A 10,916-nucleotide genomic window follows, 5' to 3' on the forward strand; every position below is an offset into this window, starting at 1 on the left:
GACCTTTACTTTCCTAAGGGATGTTCGCTCATTACTTTCAAAGATTATACAATTTGTGTATTAGAATACACAAATATTTGAGCTGTACACTCATACAGTAATGCAAATGAAATATTCAATGTGTGTACAACACTTGAGCTGTACAAATGAACAAATGTGCATTCTTTCACACACAAACACTTGTACATGTGTGGAGATAGCTTATATCTGTTTTCAGTGCAATGTGTGAGTAACCCCATAGTTTAGAATCTAAACTAATCCCCATGTCAGGTGAAAAGGTGGAATAATAATAATAATAATAATAATAATAATAATAATAATAATAATAATAAATGCCTGGAAAATAAATGGTGCAACTGGATTTTGTAAGCTGCAGTTAATAAATCCAATGGGAACACTTTTTCCTCAAAAGTCATATCTTAAATAATTATCTGTCAGTTTCCTTTATATATTTAAAGTATCTGTTAGCATTTGTAGTTATATTCAGTCTGCACAACATTTGAAATGCAACACTGTGCTCATCTATTTTCAGCAATGAAATGCTCAGTGGTCACTGTCTTTTATTGCTTGTACTTAGTGGTTTACAAGTCGTTTTATCTTCTGTGCATTAGCATAAGTAGTGTGCTATATAAAGCCTCCTAAATATATATCTCAGCAAGGCTGCTAGCCCATCGCAGAACGGAACCTCTGAGTTACATTCAACCGTCAAATACTGGGCAATACATTTCTAGGCAAAAACTTCACATACGATACCCTAAATACACATCCTGTACAGGACTGACAGTCACAAAAATAAATATGTACAAGATACCATTTTTCTTTACAAATATATTTAGATGTGTGTGGCAGCAGCAAAGAGAATCTGTGTATTTCCAGGAGGCAACAGAACTCTGGAGCTGATGTTCGAGGTTCCTATCCCAACAATGAATTTGATAGGTAGTCTTGAGAAAATCAATAGGGGCTGGTTCACACTCTTGCCCAACTATGGTTCAAGTATGTATGAGGGAAGAGTAGGACTGCGTACCCATACCCTGTGCACATGAAGCCAAGAATGATGTGAGAACTATGTCTGTATGCACATGTATGCCCCAAGTGCCATCAACACATTCGCTCAGGTGTGTAGAGAGGCATATTCACCTGTACCACCATCACACAGGGTTGATGAACGTATGAAATTCACCTTTGTGTTTCATGTGGCACAAAAGTTCTGTCTGTGACGTATTGTCATGTATTGTCAGCGAACAGTCTCGTGTTGGTAAACGCATCTCTTGAAGCTTCTGCCAACAAGTGAGCCTGCCTCTGTGAGTTTCTTAGTGGTGAGGCAAAGACACCTACCTCAAAAGGCTCTGTCTAATCTTACTCTGTGTCCTAAATCCTGGTACTGAAATCAGATTCTGTTTTTGCAGTTCCACCATCTTGCTGAAGCAGCTTTTGGTTGCAGATGACTTTCCAGGATGGGAGAAAGGTGCAATACAAATAATAACATTAAATAAGCACTAAATAAACCCTAGTCCACTTAAGCCATGGACATAGTAGCTGTTTCTGCTCCTTGTCTTTCTTTCTTTCTTTCTTTCTTTCTTTCTTTCTTTCTTTCTTTCTTTCTCTCTCTCTCTCTCTCTCTCTCTCTCTGAATGACTCATAGAATCATAGAGTTGGAAGAGACCACAAGGGCCATTGAGTCCAACTCCATTCCTGTTTCTCTAGGAAATAAAGAAATGAGAGATATTGATGTGGAAAAGAATCATAGAATTCTAAGTGACGATGAGGGTCATTTAGTCCAACCCCCTGCACTGCAGGAATCTTTTGCCCAGCATGGGGCTCAAACCCACAACTCTGAGATTTAGTCCCATGCTGTACTCAATGAGCTTTCAAAGGTCCATGGCAGCTTTTCTTGGGAAGGCCTGGCCTATCTGAAACACTCTGCATGTTTTCTTTCTCTTTCCCCTTCCCAATTTTTTCTCAATCTTTCATTTTCATATTTTGAATTATAATGACTTTATTGAATTGTATTCATTGTTTTGGTGAATTTGTTGCTGCTGGTTACAGACTCTGCTAACCCAGAAATAGTGCTTCAGGTTAAGAACTTTGCTTCAGGATGAGAACAGAAATCGTGCAGCCGCGGCGCAGCAGCAGTGGGAGGCCCCATTAGCTAAAGTGGTGCTTCAGGTTAAGAACAGTTTCAGGTTAAGAACAGACCTCCAGAACGAATTAAGTTCTTAACCCAAGGTACCACTGTATAGTGCTTGCAATGTGTGTTGCTTTGTTAATGTTATTGTGAGTTGCTTTGTGCTCAACATTTGTTGTTCGAAATGAGGAATACTGTACAAGTATTAAATCAAATCTTCTCTACTATTAAATAAATGCTTGAAAACATCCCACTAACATCTTCAAAAGGCGCCTTAACAGGTCAGCTGGAGCAAGTTCAGCTGGAAGAAGGCTTACCTCCATCTGCCTATTTGTAATCCTTCTACGCTGTTTTCACCCCTCCTTCTGCTATATTGCCGCATTCATTCATTTTCTTCCACCGCTAAATTCCCTGTTGGATAAACACGCCAAGAAAACAAAAATATTTTGCAACTGAAATAAATTAGGAAAAAATGTGCAAATAATAGGTTCTGGGTGTAGGATGGATGCATGATGCAATCCAATGCATGTTTAAGTTCCTCTAAGTTCAATGGGCCTTACTCTGGGCAAGCACACAGAGGATTGCAGCCTTCATTTTCTATCTGCAAAGTTGGGTTGTTTAAATAGACTTCACCACAACAGAACATGTTGAGTCAACTAAAACGCGATTGTCCATTTTCACCATATGTTCTTTCTGTCTCTGCTGAGAGATCCAGTGAGAAATGTTTTCCACACACATCTGATTGGCAAATACACCTTGGGGCTGATCCAGTTGTCCCTCACATCCTCCCCACCTCCTCCCATGTATGCTGCTTCATGCATCAGTTTCTTGCTGCCAACGACCTCCCCCGCCTTTGAAGCAGCCATTCCACAAATAGAGAAAGCTGCATATACAGGAGAGCTTCGCACTCATGAAGCATTCTTTAGGAGTACCTTCTCCAACAACAATGGGTTATAGCATTACCTGTGTAAATCAGTTGCTTTACTTGTTTACACACAAACAAAAATCCTAAAATTCATTGCTACTTACATTTCTGAGTTTTCAGTGGAAAACATGACGTTTTTATCCATGTAGACAAACAGATTGGACTGATTACTCAATGTGACTTAGGCGCTGCCGACACAAGAGTATGGTCTTTAAACGAATTGGGGGGGGGATCAAAAAGCCAAATAATCCCTTTAATTATATGCTTAAAACCCTGAATGGAAGAAATTAAGGGATATGAAGAAACAAATGTATACTAATTATTCCTTGTTTTGCAGCAAATGTATTTCTATGGTAACCACTGTGGTCTTAGAAGAAATTAAATGACTTTTAAAATCAGATCATCAGCAAAGTTACCCAGTAGAGCCACAAACCAATAGTCTTCCAAATAAGTTTTTAGATGATGAAGGAGAAAAGCATTCATTTCCCCAGCTGTTGGCTATTAGAACGACGAAATGGCATTTTCATTAAAAACCACCAAGTAAAGGTTTTCTTATTTGTTATGGGAGAAGGGTGTGGAGCTTTTCTGAGTGGGGGAGGGGGTCTTCTTTTAAGACTTTAAATACACTGCATGTCTCAATATAATATGGTATAGGGAAGACATTAAGGACCATTTCCAGGGCCTACATTGTCTGGTGAATAGACAATGAAGGCACACCACCCCTGAATATTTAGGTGCCTTTTTAAATGTAACTTAATCCTCCAGCCATATACCTAGTACTCGTACAAGCTTTCTGTTAATCCCCCTGCAGTGCAGGGCCCATATTATGGAAAGATCCACAGACACCCCCCCCCCATAAGAATTTGGTACCTTTTCTTCTTATACTGCCTCCCATTCACCCAGTTGTATGCAAACAGAAGGGGCGGAATCTGCTGTGCATCTGTAACATTTGATTTCCACTTCCATCTCCTGATCCTAAACCCTTAACTTAGAAGCAAGTTATGATTATATGAAAGGGACGTGTTTCTGCACAAACAGGACAGTCCCTGCAAATGGAGAAGGTTGACTTCAACCTTCATTCAAGGTGGGGAGCTAGAAACCCCCATGGTCCACTGATGTATGAACCTAGGGAATTCCCAGTTTGAAGGATGCTGCTCCAGTTAGAGCCATTGGTCGGCTCGTGAATCCATGGCCATATAAATGGTTCCTGGGGACATGCAGGGTGGGTGAAAGTCTCTCTCTATCCTGGCCACCCCCCTCACTGATAGCAAATTATGGCAGCTCTATTGCTAGAACTGTAACATTCTATCCAATATATTTTTGTTCTTTTGGGTCCTGTAGAATTCCTAGAATGCATAGCTGGAATGTAACATTCGGTAATGCTCTGGGTCTTTTCTGCTCCAATATCCCCAAAAGTCTGCCCCATTTCACAGAAAAAAGGCAGCCTATAATCAATCCAATTATAGCATTCCACAAGTAGTGGCAAGGAAGAGCAAACTGTGCCATTTTAGAATTGGCTGAAGAATACAAAGGACTGGTTTGCACAACTCTGATTCTAATCCTAGCAAAATTAGGATGCCATAGTCTCTGACTTTGGTGAAGGATTTAACATTGAACCATCACATTTTGAGTTCCAGAATGAAATGCAAGCATGACTCAGTGCCAATAGCACAGGCTTCCTCAACCTCAGCCCTCCAGATGTTTTGGGACTACCATTCCCACCAACCCTGAACACTGGTCCTGCTAGCTAGGGATCATGGGAGTTGTAAGCCAAAAACATCTGGAGGGCCGAGGTTGAGGAAGCCTGCATTAGCAACATGGAGTGACCCCAGAAAGAGCAAGAGCAGAAGACTGGGTATATTGTCATCTGAAGGCTAAGACATGCATCGCTCACATGATGTCACTCTTGCAGCTTCTGAAAGGCTAATGACTTCTTCTCCAAAGCCTGACTGGGTAGCTTCATGCTACAAATTATACCAGGTCATAAAAATGCAGCATTTCACCAGTAGGGACCATTACTGGCTGTAGTTCAGCATAATTAATATTTGCTCCCTTTCTCTGGCTGCTTAGTTATGCTTTCTGTCCTGGGTGGCATCTATTCATAAGGACCTTTCCAAAACTAGCAAGCAAACAAACAATTTGCCCTCCTGCCAGACAAATTGCAAGTTTCAGAGCACTTCTGTTCTTTTTTGCCTGAGACAGAGAATTGTATATAGTATCGCTAAGGAATCGGTCCTCATATTGCACTCCATATCTTGCCTTTTCTTCTTCAGTGAAAACCTAACTTTCAATTTGATTTCAGTAGGGTGTAAGCTTTGTTAGGTGGAAGAAACATAAAATGTATTGGCAGAAATTACTGAAGAACCAACTCATGAAAAAATTGAAAAGATATAGGAGAAAAATTAATGTCGTCAGGGAACAGAGGAACAGATTCTGGACCGTGTGCCTGAGCACAGGAATGATGGCAATGTGAAAGAAAACTGTTTTAATATTCAGTATCAGTGATGTATGGAAGTGAGAGCTGGACCATAAAGAAGACTAATCTCCAAAGAATTGATGCTTTTGAATTATGGTGCTGGAGGAGACTCTTGAGAGTCCCATGGACTGCAAGAAGATCAAACCTATCCATTCTGAAGGAAATCAGCCCTGAGTGCTCACTGGAAGGACAGATCCTGAAGTTGAGACTCCAATACTTTGGCCACCTCATGAGAAGAGAAGACTCCCTGGAAGAGACCCTGATGCTGGGAAAGATGGAGGGCACAAGGAGAAGGGGACGACAGAGGACGAGATGGTTGGACAGTGTTCTCGAAGCTACCAACATGAGTCTAACCAAACTGCGGGAGGCAGTGGAAGACAGGAGTGCCTGGCGTGCTCTAGTCCATGGGGTCACGATGAGTTGGACACAACTAAATGACTAAACAACAAAAAAAATCATTTGCAACTCATACCAAAAACAGGTAAGTATTCTGCTGAAGACATAATTATACATTCTGGGGTTTTGTTTTGTTGTTTTGGCATCATTAACAGTCTGTGTCTCATCGTAGTAGCCCACCAGGTAATGATTCTAGAGCATATTAAAGCATTGCAATATTCCATATGGTGCTGTTTTACGTTTCTGAACAGAAATGATGCTTAGCCTGGCTGTAATGGTACAGCTCACATTCTGGCTATGTAGGTTGTTTTAAATTGTTTTTAATGATTTAAGCTGCTTGAGACCTTAGGGTGAAGGGTGGACAATTATTTATTAGTAGTAGTAGTGGTGGTGATGATGGTATAAGTTGCTTTAAAAGAAGAAACACCCACTTTTTGCAGAAGCTTACTGTGCCAAGTACCTTGACCATTCCATAGCCGTCCACTAGGGGGTGTAGGAAGCCTAGCACCTTCTGCTATCTACTATGATTAATTGCATTGTCTGCCTGCCTCAGCTCCTCCTGCTGCTGGTGTCAGAATTTCAGAACATCCATGCTCTTGTGTGGCAGCCCACAGGAGCCCTCTGAAAGCCCAAAATAAACACAGAGAACCCAAACCCCTGCTGCTGCACACCTCCTAATACGATGGCCACCACGCAACACCCCCCTGTTTTGTGACTTTAACAGGTGCACATGTATAGAAACAGCTTGCAGAATGCAATCAATTATGAAAGTGTCAACAACTCCTGAACAATTTTTTTTCTTGTGCACAGATCTCAAGTTTTTAGGCCTTGAGCACCTGGATTTGGGCAGATTTAGGCCTTAAAATAAGCTATGTGAACAACCTTACTGCAAGCTACTCGTTTTGAAGGAAATTGGTCTGTCTAAAAGGCTAATGGATACACTCTCCCATTAGATCGGTCTGTATTATTGCCGGGTTGTATGTCAAATGCATTATTTAAGGCAAAGGGCATTGATTTCCAATGGGGTGACAGCTACAGGAAAATGACATGCAGATAACTGGCTGAAGGCTGACATTCTTCTAGAACGGGGGGGGGGGGGGCTGACACTTTGCATAGTCTACTGGCATATACCTCATCTGTTCTTAGTGCTCCTCTATATACTCTATGGCATTAGAAGTGCCTGATGCACTGGTTGAGACCAAAGCACACCTAATCCTTTCTTCGCAAGACTCCTAACGCCAAGTGGTCCACTAGAAATTGGAGGGGCCCCCAATGGACCAGTTTAATCTCCCTTATTTCTACTTGGTTCTGGATAACTCTGAAGTGTTTGGAGTGTGTTACATACAATCAAGCTGTTAGAGCCCAGAAACAGGCTTTTTATTTTTCATTAGAAGCATTTTGTTTATTATTGAAATTTAAAATAAGGCTTGAACACTTATCAGTTTTTAAATATTGACTGATTGGCAAGCAGTGCATGGAGATCATCAAAATTTGCTTTTACACAGCACATTTCCATGTTCAGAGTGCTTCAGATACAATATCTCAGTAAGACTGAAATCAGCCCTGCAAGAAAGACCAGTATTAATTTTACTCCCCATTATTGCCAGCTTTGTAGGGGGCTGGGAGAGAGTGTAGTGTCCTTTCAAGGCCCACCTTGTAAATTTACTGCTGAATTGAGAATTCAGGGACTTCCAAGCTCTCAGCTCAGCCTTCTTCCTCATTTCCCCTCAGGTTGGATTCTCAGTATTCTTGTTCACAACTTATGCTTTGTCATGACTGAAAGGAAAGCAATACAATATAATTTAAAGTAGCATAGATACCATCTGTGCAAAGCAAGGTGTAATATAATAAACCCCATAGGGCTTATTTGTTCCGCATCCCACATTGTGGCAGTCACAGTATCTTTAGATTTATGACCTCTTAATTCATAGTTTCATTAGAACTACAGCGTTAGCATTACTTAAGCAAAGGAAATCGACAATTAAAAAAGAAACTCAAAGTATTTTTCCCTGCCATCATGGTCCTTTGGAGCAAACTTAGTCTATAAAGAGAAGTGTTGTCAGCAATGAAAGGAAGGGGTCATGCGCTGCCTTTCAGGATGTTGGTGATTCCTGCATGAGAGTGAGGAGAACATGTTCTCTGCCTGGTGCTGAGAAGGAACCCATTGCTCCAGGGAAGGTTGCCAGATGAGGATGCAACTTGTGGTCCCTCTCCTGGCCACGTTGGGGATAAAAACCTTCGTGAAACCTGGATTCGGGGTTCATCATGATCCGGAAAACCTGAAATCTGAGACTCAGCTACATTGGCAAAGAAAAAACGCTTTATATGCGTTGTATATGCATTATAACACTGTGACACCAGATGGCGCTGTGGAGTTCCGTTTTTGCCAACCTGATTTCTCATACAAAGTTTGCAATGCGTTTAACTGAAATGCTTCTTTGATGTGTCTTCAACCAGCCCTGGACTTTACTACTGGATGTTAGTCTGAAGGCACATGCATTCCTTCATCAATCACAGCCCAGAAAGATTTATTGGCACAGATCCCTGTGCCAATGTTATAATTCTCATTTTACAGATGATCAGCGCTTGGCTAGATGTTATGCAAGGCATAGAATGTGATGTGCTATCATCAAGTTGTGTCTCGTCCCTCTTGCAAACCAACAGTCAGCTATCTGAGGGAGGGGCATACATACTTTGCTAATATCAAGCCACTTTACATTTGCACAAATGTTACAAAGCAAAGGTGGAAGAATGGCATGGCATGGTGACAAGGCCCTTCGCTTGCATGGGCATTTGCCATAGCACAGTGGTGAGGACCTTGTGGGCCACAGACTCAATGAAGCTATTTTCTCTCAATCCCATCCACCTGCCCTACGTTTGATGTCATACATACCATCAGGTGGGCAGAGCAGGTAAAGGTATGGCTCCCTTCAGAAAGTGGATTTGCACCTGCTGCCAATGAGGTGGTCAGAAGCTCCTGCAAACCTGCCCATGCAGTTTGATTCAAACGGTGCAAGCAAATGAACACACTTCACTTGACAGCAAGGGTGATGTCAGGTGCTTGACAGGTGAATGATCCCACCCATCTGTCAAAATGCCCCCTGGGGGTTGAGGGAGGTCAGAATCCAGCAGAGCTAGGATCTCAAATTTCCTGCAGTACTCTGCATAACAACTGAACTGACCTCAAAATGCATTGATTTCTGCAAGGTTGCTGGCTTGAAACAGAAGTCAAAGTGTCTACTTGAAAGAAGAACTACTTTGAATAAGCTCCGAATTTAATTTATCAAGGAAAAGGCTGGAGTAGGTTAGCACATATGTTCATAAAGTTATATCGGTCTCCCATATCTGCCAAGAGGATGGAGCCTTTCCATACTAAGTGTCCCACCCTGCTGCAAGTCTTCTCACTGTGACTCTTACTCCCTTTCTTCAAATTATTTTACTCAAGTTCTGTAACTGAGCTATAAGTGTGCAAAAAAGGAACGGGTGAAAAATGGCAGGGGGTATAAACACAAAATGGGAGATGGGAAATAGGTGTGAACATAGTTTTATTAGGGTGCTAAAGCATCCTGTTCAGGAATTTCCTGGCTCCTTTTCATCTAAAATAGGTATGAGTGGCAAATTGTTGAAAATGGCTGGCTATGTAAGTTGAAACCTTCAGAACACTGGAAAGAAGTCCAGCAGTGAGTGAGCTGCTTCACAAACAATTGGGCCATGAGGTGTCATGGTGGATGGCAGTAAAAATATGGCAGCTAGGATCTTGCAGGCAACAGAGTAAGCAAACATGTAGAACAATCAGAACAAAATTTAAAATGTATCCACCCCACCCCCCTTTCTGGTGTCCTGGTCCTGAGTTCAGAATTTCTTTATATATCTATGAGATAAACTTTTGGTAAGCCAAGCAGTTTGATTTGGAACATGAAATCTTAAAATCCCTAAAGTTCCTGCTGTAAGTGTCTGGGTGGTGGTCCAGACTGTGACCTTGAAATTTTCCCAAACACAGATATTAAAACTCTTGATGGATAATTAGCCGAAAAAGTTAACATTGGCTTCCTTCTTCAATGACTTCCTCAAAAAGGAAGAGAACCGTGGAATTGCAGTCTTTTAAGTCAATGATGTTTTATGTGTCTTCTGGTACCCAAGCTTAATACATACACACACATCACAGAATCACACACACACACTTGTTAAAGAAGAGCAGATGTTTGACTGTTTCCTCTAAAGAAATGGTAAAAATCTGCCAAGAGTGGTGATGTACTGAACTAGCATAATGGCATGATACAAACATGCTGTAAAAAGCAGCAGGAGGTTGCCACAAACACTGAATTCTAGATTATCAGTTTACCACACATTCTACCAAACATTGGCAGCTGATATGTGATAGAAAAGAAAAGAAAAGCCTTACTACTTGATAGGATTAGGCAGCTGAGCAAGCTACCTCAGGGAAGTTTACAAAGGTGCATGTCCACATGCACACACACACCTTGCCAGGGCTGTTTGGGGTAGCCATCTTTTTCCATCATGATATAGCAATGTTCCCTATGGGGCATTTTATACTATGGCACAGTGCGGCTGGGCATTGGAGCTTGCATAGCACTGTGCATGAAAACCCTGGTGATCAGCTGGTGGCCACGGCTTGCATAGCTTGCTGCACAGTGCAGAGTTTACATGCAGAGCACTTTTCAAAAATAATTCACCTGATGCAATTGTAATGTCATATGATGGATGGGTGGCTGGCTCTCCCCACCTCTTAAACTTGATCTGTGGGGTTGCGGGAGGTAAGGATTCACCCCATTTGCCAGATCCATTATATAGGGCTCCAGAATGGGAAGATGTGCTCCTTGCAACCCTGTCACTACTTGAAGCAGCGGCAAAGCTTGTTCTGTAAACGAAAAGAAAGCAATGTTTCCCTCTGCCATCTTCTTGTAATGATAAACATCCTGAGACCACAAAAAATTACCAGCATTCATCATCACCCAAAGGATGAATGCTAGCTG

General features: G+C 41.6%; 1 long non-coding RNA gene across 1 annotated transcript; it reads right to left on the bottom strand.

Annotated features, from left to right (window-relative positions):
* Window positions 1-2,442: 2,442 nt before the first annotated feature.
* Window positions 2,443-10,714, bottom strand: LOC309335409. The gene is made up of 3 exons (XR_014153482.1): window positions 10,617-10,714; window positions 7,576-7,698; window positions 2,443-2,536 (listed from the first exon to the last, which is right to left on the bottom strand). It is a non-coding gene; the product is annotated as an uncharacterized lncRNA (long non-coding RNA).
* Window positions 10,715-10,916: the final 202 nt, after the last annotated feature.

The sequence above is a fragment of the Podarcis erhardii genome, assembly GCF_964252035.2.
Source record: "Podarcis erhardii genome assembly, chromosome: 2".
NCBI classification, from domain to species: domain Eukaryota; kingdom Metazoa; phylum Chordata; class Lepidosauria; order Squamata; family Lacertidae; genus Podarcis; species Podarcis erhardii.